General features: G+C 42.5%; 1 protein-coding gene across 18 annotated transcripts in view; it reads left to right on the forward strand.

Annotated features, from left to right (window-relative positions):
- Positions 1–18371, forward strand: part of DNTT (DNA nucleotidylexotransferase) — a 358214-nt gene that overhangs the window by 95701 nt on the left and 244142 nt on the right. Inside the window, exon 2 of one of the 18 annotated variants that reach the window (XM_059730003.1) lies at positions 3979–4042. The exons of the other annotated variants lie outside the window; for them this stretch is intronic. The gene's annotated coding sequence lies outside the window, so the exon portion shown is untranslated. The remainder of the gene's footprint in view (positions 1–3978; positions 4043–18371) is intronic. 18 annotated transcript variants of the gene reach the window in all.

The following is an 18371-nucleotide window of genomic DNA, read 5'->3' on the forward strand; positions in this document are numbered from 1 at the left end:
GTTTTGTACTGTTGATGTTAATATAATTACTGGGGCTGTGAGAAGCTTGGGTGCCGATTCGATTCGGAGGAGATTTGGCTTGATTCAGCTTGATTCAACAGTCGAATCTCCAAATCTGAATTGAATCAGGAGACCAATAAAAAGGTCCAAATTGATTTGAAGCTATCCAAATCGATTCAGAAAAGATTTGGAGAGCTTCAGAGATTTGGGCAGCCCCTGCTCATCGTCGCAGGGAGCTGGACCCAGACTCCATGCTGGTAAGTAGTGGGCTGGGGGGGGGACTGAAGGAGGAGGAGAAGGGTCCATGGGGGGACTCCTGCCAGGCCCCATCCCCTGCCTGATCCCCTAGTCCCCCTGAGTGTCCCCTGACCCCCTCCTACTCTCCCCCCCCCATGGCTGCCCTGCCCGGCCCCAGATCCTGGCTTTTAAAAAAACAAAAGCAAAAAAAAAAAGCCCCCACTCACCAGCTGTTGCAACAGCTGTTGGGGCTTGTGGGGCTCATGGCAGAGCCCCTCCTGCAGCATGGGGCAGCGGGGAGCAGCAGGGATCACCCCACCACTTGGTGAGTGCAGGCTTTTTTTTTTTTTTTTAAAGAAATGGGAGCCAGGGCTGAGTGGGGCAGCCATGGGGAGGGCTGGGAGAGTGGGCAGAGGTTGGGGGGCTCATGGCAGAGCCCCCCACTCACCATAGGGCAGTGGGGATTGTCCCCCGGCCTGGCAGGAGCCGGTGAGTTGGGACTTTTTTTTTTTTTTAAAGAGCTGGGAGCTGGGGCTGGGTGGGGCAGCCATTGATGGAGTGGGAGAGCAGGTGGGGGATTGGGCTGATTCAGAGATTTAGCTGATTCGGCAGCGGCTGAATTTCAAAATCAGATTAGGCCGAATCGATTCGGAACAGTGATTTGAATCACTGGATCAAATCACTGTTCCCCGAATTGGCCGAATCTGAATCTGAAGTGAATATTAGTCGCTCTGCACAGGCATAATAATTATGGATACTCCTTAAGGGGTTTTATATTGGTTTACCTGTTTCATTGCCCATATATGTTTACTGCCTATTACCTAAACTTGCCTGTGTATGTCTATTGCATTGCTACCTCAATTTACCTGGGTTTATCTGAGTTGATGCTTATATGTGTTTACTGTGTTGATGCCTTGACTTACCTGTTCCAGGGTGTTAATATTCATCTGTGCAGGGGGGTTAATTATTGCCTGCGCTGTGGATCACCTGTACTAAGTTCCCAGTTACCTGTTCTATGTTCTGCAGTCCCTCGAAATGGTGCAATGTGTTGATTGCAGGTTATTGTATAAGGTGTCACATACCAAGTCTACTGTAAATATTTAATATTTCTTATTCATATTTATTTTTGTATAGCAATAAATTTGTATATAGTTAAGAGCTTTGTCCCGACCTGGCTCTATAGAGAAAAGAGGAAACTGCTCCCCAGTGGCAGGCCCCTCTCACAGTACTCTTGCCTGACCACACCATTCCTTCCAGTTGTGGACAGGGCACATTCTCTGGGTGTACCTGGGCTACATGCTATCTATCTATCTATCTATCTATCTATCTATCTATCTATCTATCTATCTATCTATCTATCTATCTATCTTGGAATTTCATTTTAATTGTAGAAAAACATGTATTTAGGGTTTTTAAAAAGAGAAAACCAGGATCCCTGCATATCAGGCAAGGAGCACAGGGCAGGAAGCAGAAAGTGGAAAAGCAGCTTGATGAAGAAGTGCAGAGCAGGGAGCAAAAAGCAGCAGATCAGTTGGGAGAAACGTACTGGAGTGGCAGTTGGAGTGTGTGGGGCTAATTTGTTGCATGCCTGCCAAAAGGTAGGCACCCACTGCCCTAATCTGATAAATAGTATGGAGCCCTGTAGAAACCTAATCTGAACAAAATAGTTGCAACCTCTTAACTATGAAGAGATGAAGAAAAGAATCCATCCTGATCACTGCTGCAATGTAGTAATCAAAGTTCCCTCTGACCTAACACTCAAGTAACAAATGCTGCTCATGCTACTTCATTTTAAAGGAGCAGAAATATCATACGTCTAATTCCTTTTCATCCTACCCATATTACTCCTATTGTATGCACCATATTAAGTTTCAGGCTGCTTGTGCCCAGTGTTGATTCAATTTACCAAAGATTGAATCAAACAGTGCATTTACCAAACAAGTACCCACACAGTCAGTTGAAATAAACATACATTCTTCTTTGTCAGGGCTAATTTTCACTTCCCTAGCAGTGCAGAATGTCCCCAAGTACAGCCTAGCTTAACCCTTGGACAATTGCTTTATTGGAGAATCTTTGGACAGCATAACATTCTTTTAAAATAGCTTGTATGTAGAACTGAGTGGGGTTTTTTGTTTGATTAATTATGAATAGATTAAGAAATGTGGGTATGAGGAAACCAAAGCTGCTTATGATCTTCAATTTGAATTTAGCAAATAGTATCCGCTGAAAAAAAGTGGGGAAATTATGACAATGTCATAATACTTTAGTTGGAAATGGCATTTTTTTGTTTAAAAATTGACCTAAATTAAAAAAGTATAAAAAAATCTAAAAAATGAATGAAAATGTTTGGTTGCAAGTCAAACAAAATGTTTTGTTCAAATTGAAATGAAAGAGTTTTGACTTAAGCAAAATGTTTTCAGTCAACTCGAATTTTCTTTTCTTAATTTTTTATTTCACTGAAGTTTCTGTTCTGTCAAACCAAACTTTTGACAGAAGCAAAAAATCCATTGTTCATTCACCTCCACCTGTAATGGGAATCCTCTTCTGCTGCTCCTGCAGGGGTGGTTAGAGAAGGGCAGTGGCAAGGCTCACTTCACCTCAGTTGGTACTTGCTTGTTATAATGGCCTCCTTCAGCCGCTTGTGGCCTGTGATACAGTGAAATAGGTTTGGCACGAGACTTCTGCCCCTTGTGTTCTAGCCATTTGCAGTCCAGTTTCAGCAGATTCAGCTTATCTGTGAAAGAGGTCACCAAGAAATATATGTATTTTCTCTGTTGGCAATTCATGTATGTGGTGCAGCTTGGTTTAAGCTGGGAGTTAGGAAGATTTCTAACCCATTGCTTCATAACCCTTGGCAGCAGGCTGGAATTGCCAGGCTTGGGTCCAGGGTGGGCCAGGGCTAGGACCTAGCTATTGCTGATGCCACTACTTCTCCTCACTGTCGGACTATGGCACGGCATGAGAAAGCTTATCACCACCCAGCCTCCTGGCTATAGAGTGCATAGTCCAGTATGGTGCAGGGTGGCAAAGCCCCTGTTGCTGAACACCACCAAAGCTTCAGCTTTAGGGGCCAGATTCAGGGGTTTCGTGGGGAGATCTGAGTTGTAGGCCATAGGTTGCTGACCCGTGTTCTTAATTGACATATTCAATAATCTTGCATATATCACCAACATTAACCTCTGTTTCAGTTTTTAGATCTGTGAAGTAAAGATGACATTCATCTACTCTGCAGGCATGTTCAGAATTAATTTATAATATATAATAATATATATAAATGCTAAGTTTTAACATAATACACATGAGGACAAGATATCAAAGTAGTTAGAACAAGGTCCTAAATGGAAAAAAAAACTGGGATGTCCTAGGCCTGTATATGCTGTATATCAAATAACATCTGACATCCGTATTTATGGAGCACAATAATAAGCAGAAAATAGTGGAATTGCCTTTGAACAGAGCACTGACCAGTTATTTTGGTGTGTTAACAAGGCACCAAGAAGATTCATGGAGATTTGAATAGTTAAAACAGTTATGGCATGAAAACAGAAAAAATGAGAATGAAATTGCCACTTAAGATTCAAAGGCCTGAAATTAAACATATGTGATATCACTCAGAAAAAGGTGAGGTTGTGAGTGATAGAATAAAAGGCCAGAGAAATAACTCCCAGCCCTTAATGTACTAAAAAAATATTCTCAAATGGTAATGGGTTAGGAAAATCTGAAAAGGCATTCTTTTAACAGATTGCTGAATTTTCTCTTGTCTGCTCTGGAACTGACTGGGTAGGCTACATACCCTTCAAAAAAGGTAAGTCATAAAGCGACTGGCTCTACCATCCTATTCATAAAATGCTTTCTCAGCTGATTCTTCTGACTACTCTCAAATCACTCAAGCTTTGCAGATCCAGCATGCATGGCAGGTTTTCCCCACTGGGTTAGCAAGTCTGGTGTAGTTGTGGGTTCTCTTTGACTCAGACATTTTACAGAGAGGCTGAGAAGTAATTATTAATTCAGGACAGGACAAGCACTGTCAAGTGTACAGCATAAAATTGCTCAGTGCTTTACAAGGCTGCAACAAATTGTTTGTAACTGAGTCTCGTATATCTATATACTACATCCTTAGGAGTTTAATTTTAATAATGCTGTGTGTTTTCATAAGTACATTTTCATAGTGCATCTGTTGTTCAGTAGCATTACTCAACAATGTAGAACAAGCTAAGAATGTTTTGATCAGTCCAAACCCACTTAACAAGGTTGAATATATTTAAAGAATATTGTCAAGTACTCTTTCTTCCCCTGATTGTTTTTAGCCTTCTCATTTTAAACCAATCCTTGGTTTCCTGTCCTATCCCATTTATGTTTTCCTGCCTTTTGTTTCCCTTTCTGTCTGTGCTGTAGCTGTTCAATAGATGGGACAGCTCTTGAATAGTCAGGTGCTGGCTTGATACAGACCAGCAGGAGGAGCTCATTGACCCTGTATTTTAGCAGCATTGTAGGGGTTTTTTAAATAACCGGTGTGTGAAAGAAAGAACAAATGTAAGATATGTCAGTTTTAAAATTATAGTACATCTCCCCCAACAGGTAATACCTAGAAATGTTTTAAATGAAAAGTAATTGTTTAGTTTCCTCATGAATAGTAAATGCAAATACCCATCTATATAAACTCAAGAATTATTTCAAAGAATAGTATGTACACATATAATGTACAATTATGTATCCTGTTCTAATAATCTTTTAGTTTTTAGTTGAGAATAGCTGTTTAAGATTCTTCTCTAGTTTCTGCCTTTGAATGTATATCTCTGCATTCAAAGGCCTCCTCACCATCAGATGTACAAATCCTACCTACTCTGAGGCCCTTTCCCTAGACATACCCTTCTCCCTCAAAAAGCTCAGCAATGTAAATTACATTCCTTCTTTGCTTTAAATTGAATTCCTTAAATCACCTCCTCCTCAAATGTCAGAGCGCTTCTTTTTATTCCTTCTGAAAAGGGCTTTCACAAACTTTATCTTAGAACATTTCTTTAGCTTCCTTCTAGAAGTAATGATTATTTATCAATCGATGTTTTAATAGGTTGGTTTTTTTTTTAATAATTGCATTTAGCTTACATAGTAGAGATCATTAGCATGTTGATCTGGAGACTTTTCTTCTGGCCTGGTAAACTGAGAGCAGTCCCTCCCAACATCTCTCCCAGTGACGTTTCACCACCTGCAGGTTCAAAGAGCAAGAGATCAAGAAGGGGTTTTAACTCTAAGAACTCTTGTCATGAAACCAGGAAACCACTAGCTCTGCATAGAAGGATGAGCATAGACTAAATGTAATTACTTGTGGTAGAGAACTTGTTAGTGTTACTGATATATGAAAAGTAGGTCAGGAAAATTAATACTCCCAACGTCCTTTCTCTGCAGATGCAATAGACCAGTAGGGTTCTAGTCTCTTTGGCTAGCATGCCACAAATTAGCCCTGTACTCTCCCCAAGTACCACTCCAGTCCCTTTCCCCTGCCCACTCTGCTGCTCTGCTTTCTGCTTCCTGCCCTATCTGCTTCTGTGTCCCCTCTCTGATCTGCTACATGGCACCTGTACCATAGATTGGCCACCCCTGCAATAGACACTTCTACATGTCTTATTTAGGAATCCACACAATGTAATAGAGCTATCTGTTTTTTTCCAAATCTTCCATTAGTCATAAAATCATGTAATAGGAAAAGCCAATCATATTAGAAGAAATTGCATGGTACAGTAATTATAACATTTATATATTATTTAGTCAAATATGCTTTCCCAGGTCAATTTGTCCAGTTTTTAAACGTTCTTTTTAATTCACATCTCATTATCTGAACAGTGATATCAAGTAGGTGATATCTCCTCTGTAGTACTGCCACAATATATGTGCAACAAGACTCTAATAGTGATTAAAACTAACTTTATAATCACTTTCCGCATGTAAGTATTGTTTAGGTTTTTGTCTGGTTCAAATTTGGGAATTATTTTTTGAGGTTCAGAAGAATGTATAATGGCCTATTTATTCCAAAATAAACTTTTTAGAAAATGTTAATATAAATGAGCAAAATTCATATACTCCCCAAAAAGAAGCAATAACAAAACCAAAAGCAAAATTAAAAAAAATAAATAAAAAGATGCCTCTCCCAGGCCAAAGATCAGTGAACATATTAGGGATGATACCAATAGGATTTCATAGAAATGACTCTAGTAATCTCTAGAGCTTAATAGAGAATGAAATCTATCTTCTAGGTTTTAAACTTTCATATAGAATTTAGTAGTGAATTATGGCTGAACCTCAAAATGCTTAAGAAAGTTGTGCTTATTTGAAAATCCCAGTCTGTATCCCTGCTGTTAGTCTTGTATAGGTTGGTTTAAACATTATCTGGAAAACTTATTATTTTCAATTCCGTAGGCCATTTTCATATATATATGTATATATATATATATATATCAGTTTTATGAAACCACTAGAGTAACTACAACACTGTATCCAACAATCCACTTGAGAATGAGCATAGGTTTAATCCATTTGTCAGACTCCCTGTATGGCTCTACCTTTGAGCAAAGGCTTATACTGAAAGCAATTTTCTCCTTCAAAGAGGTATTCAGCATTTTATGAAACCAATCCTCTTAAAAAAAGAGAAGTGACTTTCTATTGTCTGAAAATAACCTTTGTAGCTACAAAAACTAATAGCCAAAATCAGCTTGATGAGGGAAAAATGTATTTTTAAACATGAATGCATATTTATGTGATAGCCCATAATTCAACAGTTATAAAGTCTTAGACTTGCTTTTTTTGCTAACAAAACAAAACACTGCTCAGCTCTAAATTCAAAGTACTAAGTTTGAAACAAACACTGATTATGCTTGGTAGATATACTTCTTTATGAATGAACTCAGAACTGGTAATATCCTTGAATTTATATATGAGCTGAAATCCTACAAACTAATGGTTATTTTATTTGATTTTTGACTATATTTTACATTAGTAAGATTTTTTTTCTGACCCACAATGAAGGAAACATCTTGGATTCATTGCTCTTCTCCTCTGCATCCAAAATTTGACCAGATTTTATATCATGACTTCCATCACCATATCTGTAAGGTCAAACTACCATTTCAACTTCCTCTTCTTCGTTCCACTTAATGCACATTTTGGCACATGTCCAAATGCTGTTGCCAAAGTTATGGTCATTGAGCACTGTAATGCCCATCTGTCCCCACTCTCTGAAGCCCGATGCTACATTGCCCTGTGTATAACTTTCAGTAATAGTGGTCTGTTGCAGTGGATCTTTATGTGAGAGCTTGAATGATTAATAAGTGATAATAAAGGAGAAAGGCTACTACTTTTAGAGAGTACAAACTCTAGACTCAGTCTCTGGATAGCTACCAAGAAACATATACCAGCATTTAAGTTGAAGGAGATTTCCTCTGTAATCTCTCACCAATTTGAGTGGGGGGAAGAGACCCCAAACCCCTTTCTCCCACAGCCCCCCTGCCAGGCCAGGCAGCAGTGTGCTGCTACCTAGCCAGGGCTGTTTTAGGGAAACAAACCCCAAAGCCTTTCCCGAACAGCAGCCCCAGCTGGGCAGTGGTGCACTGCTGCCCAGCCAGGGCTGCTGCAGATCTTAGGCTCTGGACCCTTTCTTCTCCCCAGCCAGGCTGCGGCGCTCAGCTGGCTGGAGGGAAGAGGTGCGGCTGGTATCAGAGGCTGAGGGAGTGGGGCTGGCTGGGAGCTTGGGCAGAGCAGAAAGCTCTGCCTGAGGCTAGAGTGCAGCCCTGTGCAACACTGCTTAAGATGGTGGTGATTGTGCTCTTAAGTTAATCCTTGATGAGTTCTGGCACTCATGTTTGATAAAGTGTTCTAACAGCACTTTAGGTTATTACACATCCGCCGAGGGTTAACTAGAGCATGATCTGCCATTTTTAAAGTGCTCTAAGAGTCCTAAACGTCTATTCAGTTATGGATTTAGAGCGCTTTCTGTGCAGTTAAAGATCAGTAGGTGTAACATCTGTACCTAGCCCTACTTGTCTCTTCCATCCATAGCCTTTTTTTCTAATAGCAAACAAGAGCATGTATCCTGACACTGTAAAAGTCCTTGTCCTTGTTACACAGTCACTGTTGAACCACCTCCATCACTTCACTGTCATCCTCATGGTTCATCTTTGATCCTCTGGGCTGTATGGAGGTTGGGTCAGCACAGACTATCCAAATGATGAGATTGCTTCTGTGGTGCACAAGCTGGTGTGTGGGCTAGTGTTGTCATGTCTCTGTCAGGTTCTTTGAATGTAATGTTTCAGTTTCATCTGGGTCTTGACATAAACCTCTGAGTTTACTGTGGCTACTCTAGGCAAGAAGGCAACAAGAACACCTCCCATGTCCATGGCTTGCTTAGGAAATAAAAATGAGGTGGCATTACTTTTTGACTGTGGGTATGTACACGTGTGCACAATTTCTTCTGTGCAAGAATGCTGTAAGAAAAATTCTTTCAGTAGTACTGTTTTTGTGTTTGGCAGTATACCTAGGCCTTCCTCATTTTTACTATCTGGAGTTTGTACGTTCTATCTTAGCTTGATTTTGTACCTGTGTAGTTCCACAGATTTAAACACTGTTATCCATGATTTTCTTCACTTTTATAGTCTACATTTGTTCTGCACATAATGCTCTCAGATGGGAGTTTCAGTATATTGTATGCCACATATATTTCAGCCAGCAGCAAAGGAAAATCACTTTATTGAATTATGAGTATATCCACATTCAAACTGTGAAAAACATGTTGTACCAAATGGCTAAATCAAAATGCCTCTAAATTATAAACTGCAAGCACTTTTCATAATTTTTTAAATGCAGAGTTCTAACAGATAGATGTTCACAGACAGATTTACCACTTTTAAATAACTCCTGCTCTCATACTCTTTGATGGATGATGGTTATTTTAGCCAGGGATATGGGAGAATTTAATACAAGGAAAAAGATCAAATGTGATGTTAAACAGGATTCTTCAGCAGAGTATGGTCTCAAGTTCACTTCATGCTGACATTTGACCACTGAATCTTGGCATAATAGTGCCTACAGATTGAACAATGACACGATGAAAATTAATTATCTTAAGACTGCAAAAAACCCAGCCAGCAGAAGAACAGAGTCAATAACACAAATGATATTGTTTGTGCTTCCTTATTTCTTTATGCTGTTTTATATTGTTTCCTTGACTAGTGTAATAAACTCTCAGAATTTGTACCCCTCATAAAAATGAAGCGGTATTCATCATAAAATGAAAATAATCATGTGACCTCTATACAAGAAGTCAGATTCATTGGGGGTGGGGGGTGGGGAGGAAGAATTGATCTAAGGGGTTTATTCTGGAAAAGATGTCAGAGGACATAATGAAATGCATAGATATTTCTGACATTTTACTGTATTATATAAATAATGGTGCATGTTAAAAGTGGCCCAGGTTATCTCTAATATTTGCCATGAAGGGAATAAAAGTGCAGTGAAAATTTACTAGTGAAAGGCCCACAAAAATGGGCTGCCTTAAGGGAAGTGGTATTTTAATAAATAAAATGGAACATGTTTGATGTTGGTGACTGCATGCAAGAATCCCAGAGTGAGTCAGGGTAGGAAGGTGTTAACGTTTCAGGAAATGTGGCCATTTATCTAGACTTACACAGTGCAGATTTAAGTTTCTGTCTCCAGTAAATAGAGTATGTAGTTTAAAGTTTAGAACATTGGTTCATGCTCTATATCTCAGAGAGGAACCTTCAAAACAAATGAAGGAAGAAAGGCGATTTATAATTTTGAATTGACTTAGTAATACTCAATTTACTGTAAGATGAAACCATGGAACAAATTTTGAGTTAGCCTGGAAGAGGAATTTCCAGTGGCTTTGAGAAATAAATTGATATTTAATGGGCAATTTAAAAAATGAGTTTTCAGTATAGCAAAATGTAGAGCTATAAGAGCTGCATAGCAAAAAGAATGATTTTTTAAATATTTCATAATCCCATAAGCAGTTACAAAATAAAAGGTGAAGTTGGGCAGAAAACAGAAAAAAAATGGCTCTTTGGAGATTATGCTCTGGATCCATGGCAGCTGTGGCTTTGGGTTCAAAAAATCCAGCTGGATAAATCAAATGCTTTCTCACTTTGGATAAATCACCCAGTGGTGTTTCATTTACCTGACAGTTCTGAATGAACTGAATTCAGTGCTTCAGTAAATCAAAGGGCTGAGCATTCTGTTCCATTCCAGTAGAATAAGCCACAGAAATTAGGACAGTAACATGAAATGCTAGCTCGTTTACTGAGGATTCTGATGGAAGGTTGGGTTTTCTGTTTTGTAGGCTATACTGTTTTTTGGCTTCCTTTGGTTTGTATTTTCAGAATGAAAAAAAAAGCATCTAATTGATTCTGTCCCCCTCCTGGAAACCTCACATCGTAGTCAGATGAACATCTGTTTTGTTTTCTCTCCAGAGGTAATGGGAAGATATGTATAATGCCTGTTTGCAAAAGTTCTTTCAACTTCTCTGTTGCTAATTTCAGTCTTTTTTTCTGCCATTTGTTTCAATAGAGAATGCAGAACAAGCATAATCCTTTGTGGTGGTATTAGCCATTACCTATCATTTTTGCTTAGTAGTCAAAAAGGAAGATAAACTATATAATTTTTCTAAAATTTGCATAAACTGCTATGGAAGAAATAGTCTGGTATTCTGTTCATTAGTTACTGATATTGCAAGAAAGATTGCTATGTTAAAAACACACACAAGCTTTTCCTTCCCCTTTTAATTATATTAACACTACTGTTTACTGTATATGATCTCACTACCTGCATTCTCTGATCTGATTATATCTTCAGTTTAATGAGGTGAAAGCTGCAGGCAAAATGAAATCTTTCAGGTAGGAACGTATTTTCCTTCTATATGAATTTCACATAATTCCTTAATTAAATGGAGCATAGACAAGCTGGCCTGCTTCTATTTTTCATTAGTTTAATTAATTAATGCACATCTTTCTTTATAGGCAGACAAGGTTTTTTTGGTAAATCTGATATCTTTTATTAGACCAACTCAAATAGTTGGAAAAATGCTTCTTAGCAAGCTTTTGGATTTAAATACCATTTGTCAGGATGAGGAAGCATCTACAGCTGGTGTGTGTTCTTCCTGGGTGGGATGAATAGTAAAGAGGCCAGAGGCTGGTATACATGCAAGAAAGACAGTCAGTGAAGATGTAAACTGAGGAGTCAGTGGGTGAGAGACAGGCTGGGGTTAGGGGAAGAGGAGGAGGAATGAATGTAGCAGGTAAATAGTGGAGAGGTACCTGTGGAGTCAGATGTCAGGCAGGTTATAGTGTGTCATAAATCCAATGTCTATATTTAGTCCATTATTTTTTGTATCCAGGAGGCTGATGAAGTGAAGTTCATAGGTTCGTCTGTGAAAAATGTTTTGTAAATTCCCTTTGATGATTAATACTGAGAGACTGGAGAGAAAGTGGTTTTCTTGTGAGAAATGTGCCCCCACTGGTAATTGGGTATCTTGTCTTTAATAGATTTCCAATGCACGTTCATTCCAGTGCGCAGCTGGTTTGGTCTCTCCTTTGTATCAGGGCATTTGGTGCATTGGATGAGATATATTACATTTCTGGAGGTGCAGCTGTAAGATCCAGGAACTCTGATGGCTCTGTTATGGGGTGTAGTAATTGTGGGGGTGGTGGAGATATGTTGGCAGGTTTTCCATTTCTTGTCATGGCATGGTCTGGATCCATTTGGTGTGCTTTGGGCCATAGGAAGTTTACTTTTGGTGATGAGGTTAGTGAGGTTCAGTGCTTGTTTGAAGGCTAGGATGTGCGGTTCTGAGAAGATCTCTTTAAGAATTGGGTGTCCTTCTAGTACAGGTTGCAATTGTTTGAGGATTTTCTGTATAGGTTTGAGAGAGGGGTGACATGTCATAATCAGCGATGTGAGATTCATGGGGGTTTCTCTTCTGTACTGCAACAGTTCTTCACATGATATCTGGGTGGCTCTTTCAAAAGTGCAATCTATCTCTCTGGAGAAGTGCCCTTGTTGAGTGAAAGCCTTTTTAAGATTTGTGAGGTGGCAATCCCGGGTTCTCCTCCGTACAAATTCAGTGGTACCTGAGGGCTTGGCTGTATATCATAGCTTTCTTAGTGTGTCAGGGCAATTGCTGGTTCTGTGCAGATATGTATGTTGGTCTGTGGGTTTCTTGTATAATGTGGTCTGTATTTTACCATTCTGGATACTGAACATTGTATCTAAAAAGGAGATGTTGGTTCTGGAGTATTCAAGATGAAGGATTGATGATTGCTGAATTTCTGATGGAACTCAATCCAGAATGGTTAAATACAGATCATGTTAAGAAGAAACTTATTGGACCAAAGATAGGTGGCACCACCACAGTGTTTCTGAGTAAAATTAATGGAATGGGTCTTTCTGGGAACTGACCCTGATTTGAATCCTAACAAATGAAACTTGGGCACCTGGTGCTCAAAGTGGATTTCTTCCAAGCATACATAAAGTCCCAGTCCAAGTACTTAGAGACTTGGTTCTACTGAATTTTGTTCCTTTGAAACAGGGCCAACCTGGACTCCTATTTGTAATTTATGTGCCTAAACTCTGCCCGAGTCTTACATGAATCCATTAAATCAACCTGGATCTGGCCCTAAACCCTTCAATTTTTATTTAAAAAAGACTGGCACCCCCAATGTGTGCCTGAGTGTGTCTGTGTGTGTGTGTGTGGGGGGGGGGGGGCTGCCTGGGAGCCAGCTGGGGTTGAGGGGAGGGAGGAGGAGGTGGGGGGCATGTGCTGTAGAGCTTGCTTAGTCAGTGGCTGCCCCTGCAGTGCTCTGCATGGGGCCCAGGGCAGCCCATGCCATGCTGCTGGCCCTGGCCCCAGCCCCAGCCAGTACACAGCTTGTGGTGGGCTGTTCCCAGTGTGGCTGCAGCTGGCTAGACTTCCATTGTCATCAGGAGGTGAGGAGAGCAGAGCAGCACCAAGCCAGCTGCAGCCACACCAGGAATAGCCTGACTGGAAACTGCGCATGTTCACCGGGGCCTGGGCTGGCAGGGCTGTTCTGCTCCCCTTACCTCCAGTAATGGCTGCCGTTCCTGCTCCTGCCCCTGCTGCACCACTCTAGGGAGGGTGGCCAGGAAGCTTCAGCTGGATGGCTCCTCGCTAGCCTATGGAGCTCTAGCTCCTGGCTGCCCTCCACCCATTCTGCCTCACCACTGGTGGCTACTCATTGTGCCAGGTGGGCAAAGCAGGTGGAAGGTAGCTGGGAGCTAGAGCTAGAGCTCCACATGCCCCAGCTCTAACTCTAGAACTCCACATGGGTAGGAGCCACGGCACAGAAGCTTCCCCCTACCTACCCTCCCGCCTGCCCAGAGCAGTGCGACAGGAGCAGGAGCAGAAGTTGCAGCTGGAAGCGAGGGGAGCAGAACAGCCCTGGCAAGCCAGGGCCTCAGGCAGCGTGTGCGGCTTCTGATGGGGCTGTTCCCAGTGCGGCTGCAGCCTGCTGAGTGCTGTTTTGCTCCTGTCACTTCCAGTGGCAGCTCCTCCATTCACTCCTGCCCCCACCGTGCTGCTCTGGGCAGGCAGGGAGGGGGGCAGCTTTAGCCAGGTGGCTCCTGTTAGAGGTGAGGGGAACAGAGCAGCATCTGGCTTGCTGCAGCTGCATTGGGAACAGCCCTATCAGAAGCTGCATGTTGGCTGGGGCCTGGGCTGCCGGGTGCCGGTTGGGGTGCAGTGTGGGCTGCCTTGGCAGGAGTAGGTGGGGTTCGGCCCCATGTGGAGGACTGTGGAGGCAGCTGTGGGCCAGATCCAGTCAGTTGGCTGGCTGGATCTGACCTGCAGGTTGTGTTTTGCCTACCCCTCGCCGAGGATACCTTTGAAAGCAGCTGGTTACAAGGAGATGGAGTCCAACTGTAATATTAGTAGCTGCTCCCATAAAAGAGGAGGAGGGGAAGAAGCTTTTTCAGGAAATGGAGACATTAGCAGAAGAGTTTCCAATAACAATGTATTGACTTGTAATATTTTATCTTTTTATGTTACAAGCTATTCTAGTCATCACAGGAATATTTTGTGATTGTTGACACTGGAAAATGGTCCTCGAGACATTCTGGGCATGTCTACACATCATTGTATGGTAATGTTGCTACGGCACTGTACTTTAGTACTTCCTTTTGGTACTGGTACTACCAGTAGTAGTGGTTACTGCGCCATGTGCATAGTTAATTTTCACCGCTAAGTTTCTGTAGCGACACACTATACCCAGGAAGTGTGCCACTATGGTGACATAGCTGGTGATCACGTGTAGACACACGTGATTGCTATGTTGTTGTAGTGCATTGCTACATCATTTTAGGACGATGTGTCCTCTGTGTCTTAAGTTGTGAGCCAAGCTACAAGCCATTGGTATAGTCTCCCTTTCTTGAGAGGTTCTTTGCTGCCAATAAATTAACCAGTGAGCTTTAGTATTGACAGTAATGGTTATTTGTTTGTTTCTCAACTAATGTCCATATGAATGTCCTTCTCTGTATCAAATCTCCTAGGACCTCCCATTTTGTAGTTGGTATTCTTGAGGTGCCCACATATGCAAACAGTTGATCCACAATTTTTCAGGGAGCTTTGATTCTTTGTTTGATGTAGCATGTTTTATCTCTGGAAACTGGGAAAGCAGTTGTAGCAATTTCTCTTGGTGATTACTGAAACTCATAGCAGGTATAACTGAAGCTCTTAGCACCGATCATACCATTAATTTCAGTGAATTCTGGGCAACATGCGAGTGATCAATCACACTTTTTTTTGTTTGTTATTAATGGTACCAGAATTTGTTCATCTAGGCTAAGAACATGTAAGCTTTTTTTGTATAATTATTAGAATCCAGCCTAATTGTTGCAATAATTTATACAAATTGCAGGTGGTTTTATTAATTTTAAAAGCTGTTATTGTTTTCATAAAAAGGCATATAGATCTACTGAGTAAGCTCAGTATTTGTTACTTTTCATAAATATACTAACAAAGTTTCTAAAACATTCTCTGACTCACTAGTTAATGAATATCATAGTGTCAAGGAGCCAGCTCAGAATGTGGGCCTGTGACAGAGAGCCTGAGGTGCTCTGTCACTTTGAGAGAGAAAGAGCCTAGGTGGAGCCCTGCTGCGCAGGTAAGGTACAGCTGCAACTAGGTCGCCATGGAGGTCAGTTGATGGGATTAATTAGCAGACACCTGCAAGCAACCCAGGAGATTTACCTGACTGGAAAGGGGCTGGGTCCTGGAAGAGATATAAGGCAGGGCTAGAGCTGGGGCAGGCAGTGTGGCTGTGGAGGCCTAGAAGGGAAGAACTCTCCAAAGGTGCCTGTAACTGAGAAGCGAACTGTGAATGTGCTAGGACCTGAGACAGCTAGGGAAGCTGAGGGCTAGCAGCTCATTAAGACCTAGGGTTGGGGAGTAGTTTTGTTGTAGCCAGAAGAGCTTGTGCTTGTGTTCTGGTTTGGTTTCAGTTTGGTGCAGTTCCTGGATGGGTGGACCACGAGAGTCTGGTGCCCACTAGGGGCTGAGTAAAGACCCGGTGGTTTGGGGGGCTGTAAGGGGTGGCTTGGAGGTCCCAGAGCACTTCGGGGGTGCAGCAGTCCTGTGAGGGGCAATCCCAGAGTGCCTGCAGGGACACACTTAGCATGCACAGAGAGGCAATCTCTGTGTCCATGAGGGACAATCCCAGAGCATCTAGAGGGGTGTTGCATGCCCATAAGGTGCAATCCCAGAGCCTCTGCAACATGCCCAGAGAGGTGATCTCATAGAGCCCCTGAGGGGCAATCCCAGCACCTGAGCAGGGCAAGGCAGACCTTGGAACAGATAAATCTAAGGCCTGGGGCTCAGATGGACAGAGGCAGTCCAGGGGGGCTCAGAAGCCCTGGAAGAGCTAAGCCAGAGCCCAATAGGGCAAGACCAGAAGCTGGGAACCCCAAAGCTCAGTTCAGTCGGTAGACTACAACTAGTTGCCTCAGCAAAAGCAAAAGAGACTGAGAAGGCCAAAGCCCGAAGCATGAACAATGGCAGGCTTGTTTTAAGACTCTCAGGCAGCCTCCCTCCTGATAAATAATAACATAAAAGGCATGGCTGGTAAGTAAAGGAGGTGAGGGCCCCTAGAGTTAGAGCTAGGGCAGGAACTGCATGGCCACCAGGGGGTGTTACAGCTGTCCCTGGGACCTGAACCTGTCACAGGGGCACACTGTGCGAGACACTTTACATGCACTGAATTCCAGGTGGAACCAGTCCTGATGAGCTGACTGTTTAAAAAGACAAGATAAGAGCAGGATGAGGGACAGTTGTATAACACACCAGTAGAAAAATAAATGTAATGGCAGCAAATCCTGTGTTAGGTCTATGGGTTTTGTGTGTGCTTGCCTGCGTGATGGTTTACTTAAGAGGACATAAGCTAAATGGAAACAAAAGTGAAAGGAATCAGGGTTAGAGGGAAGGGGAGAGGATTGTAATACGAAAGAGGGGAAGCCGAGTCATAACTGCATAGTATATTCTTTGAAAATCCAAAGATATGTCCTGCCCCATCTTATCCATTCCTGTTCCTCTCAGTTTGCATCAACTTTGTCTGCTTCATTTACGTTTAACAATGTGAGCTTGAGGGTCTGATCTTGGTCTTATCTCAGTTGTCTCATAGGGATTTTGGTTGTTGACTTTGCTGGGGGTAAGAATGGCATTACTGGACTACATTCTTGATTTATGAAAATATAAAATAATCAAAACCCACTGACACCATAGGAGTAGCATAGCACTTAAAGATCAATCCTACAACAGCATGTCAAGAAGTGGAAGAATAATCGTTCAAACAGGAGATGGAATATGATAGATACTTTTGCATGTATACAGAAAACTTAGAGCACAGTTATAGCTCATATTATCTAATATCAATCCAGAGAAGAGTCAACCCAGGAGTTTGTGGGAGGGTGTAACAGGGAATTTAGAGCTCCTGTTACTTTAAGGAGAGAGACAGCAGCAACTAGAGCCCAGGTAGCTAAAGAGGGGCCAGCTGCAAGAGGGAAAGCAGCAAGGAGATGCTGCTGCCTAGGCAGTAAGTTGCCCATCAAGGTAAAACACATACCTGCAACCAGTTTGGGGAAGTCACCTGACCAGGAGGGAGCTTAGGGAGCATATAAACCCAGGTCTGAATCTAGGCAAGTAGGCTGGCCTGGAGGCTTCTGAGTAAAGGGCCCTGGGGCAGAAGGGTTGCAGAGAAGCCCCTGACTGACACCTGAACTACCCTGGCAGGTAGAATCCTGCTGACTTGTAAGGAATACAGCGCAGGGTAGGGAGAAGCCTGGTGTATAGACAGTGGCCTGGGGTTATGTTTGAACCCGGTGTGGGACTGGTTTGTGTTATGGCCAGTGGGCTTAGGTTTTGTTATAGTTGATACTGGTGGTTTGGGTTGGGACTATTAGGGTGGTACAGAAATCCCAGTGGTAGCTGAAGGGCACGAGAGTGTTCTGAGTGGTGCTAGAATCTAGGGCACAGGATGCAAGCGGGCTTGAGCCCAAAGGGGTTATAGTCTAGAGAGAGGCCATACCTGAACAAGGACTGAAGCCAGACAGGGCCAGAGGGCCCAGTGTCCGGAACAGAGATAGGGCCAGAGCAGGCTCAGTGCTTTGGAGCAGGATGGAGCCCAGAAGCCAGGTCCAGCACAGTGGGCCTGGGCTAACTGACTCAGCAAGAGGAAAGAGGTGGAGGCAAAGTAGGCCAAGGCCCCAACAAAGAGAGAGTAATTGAACTACTACATCTGCAAGGCCTGGGTGTGGCAACAGGGGAGGCTGGAGGCAACAAAACTAACCCTTAAGGTGATCAGTGTGCTAGGTAGAACTCAGCCCTGAAACCTCTGGGCAACTTCCCTTTTCCAAATTAAATATTTACATCAAGGCATGGCAGGCAGGAAAAAGGGGGATACCCAGAAAGCCAGGGTGAAGCAGGAGCTATGTGGCTACAAGGGGGTGTAACAGCCAACCCTGGGGTCTGGCACTTTCTAAGTAGGGCATATATAGTGTCTTGATGAGGCTTGTACCAAAGAGGTAACAGTTTGGTTACTGCCTTTGCAAGGGTCTTGAATCTAGTGTTG

The sequence above is a fragment of the Alligator mississippiensis genome, chromosome 6 (genome assembly GCF_030867095.1).
Source record: "Alligator mississippiensis isolate rAllMis1 chromosome 6, rAllMis1, whole genome shotgun sequence".
In the NCBI taxonomy this organism is placed as follows: domain Eukaryota; kingdom Metazoa; phylum Chordata; order Crocodylia; family Alligatoridae; genus Alligator; species Alligator mississippiensis.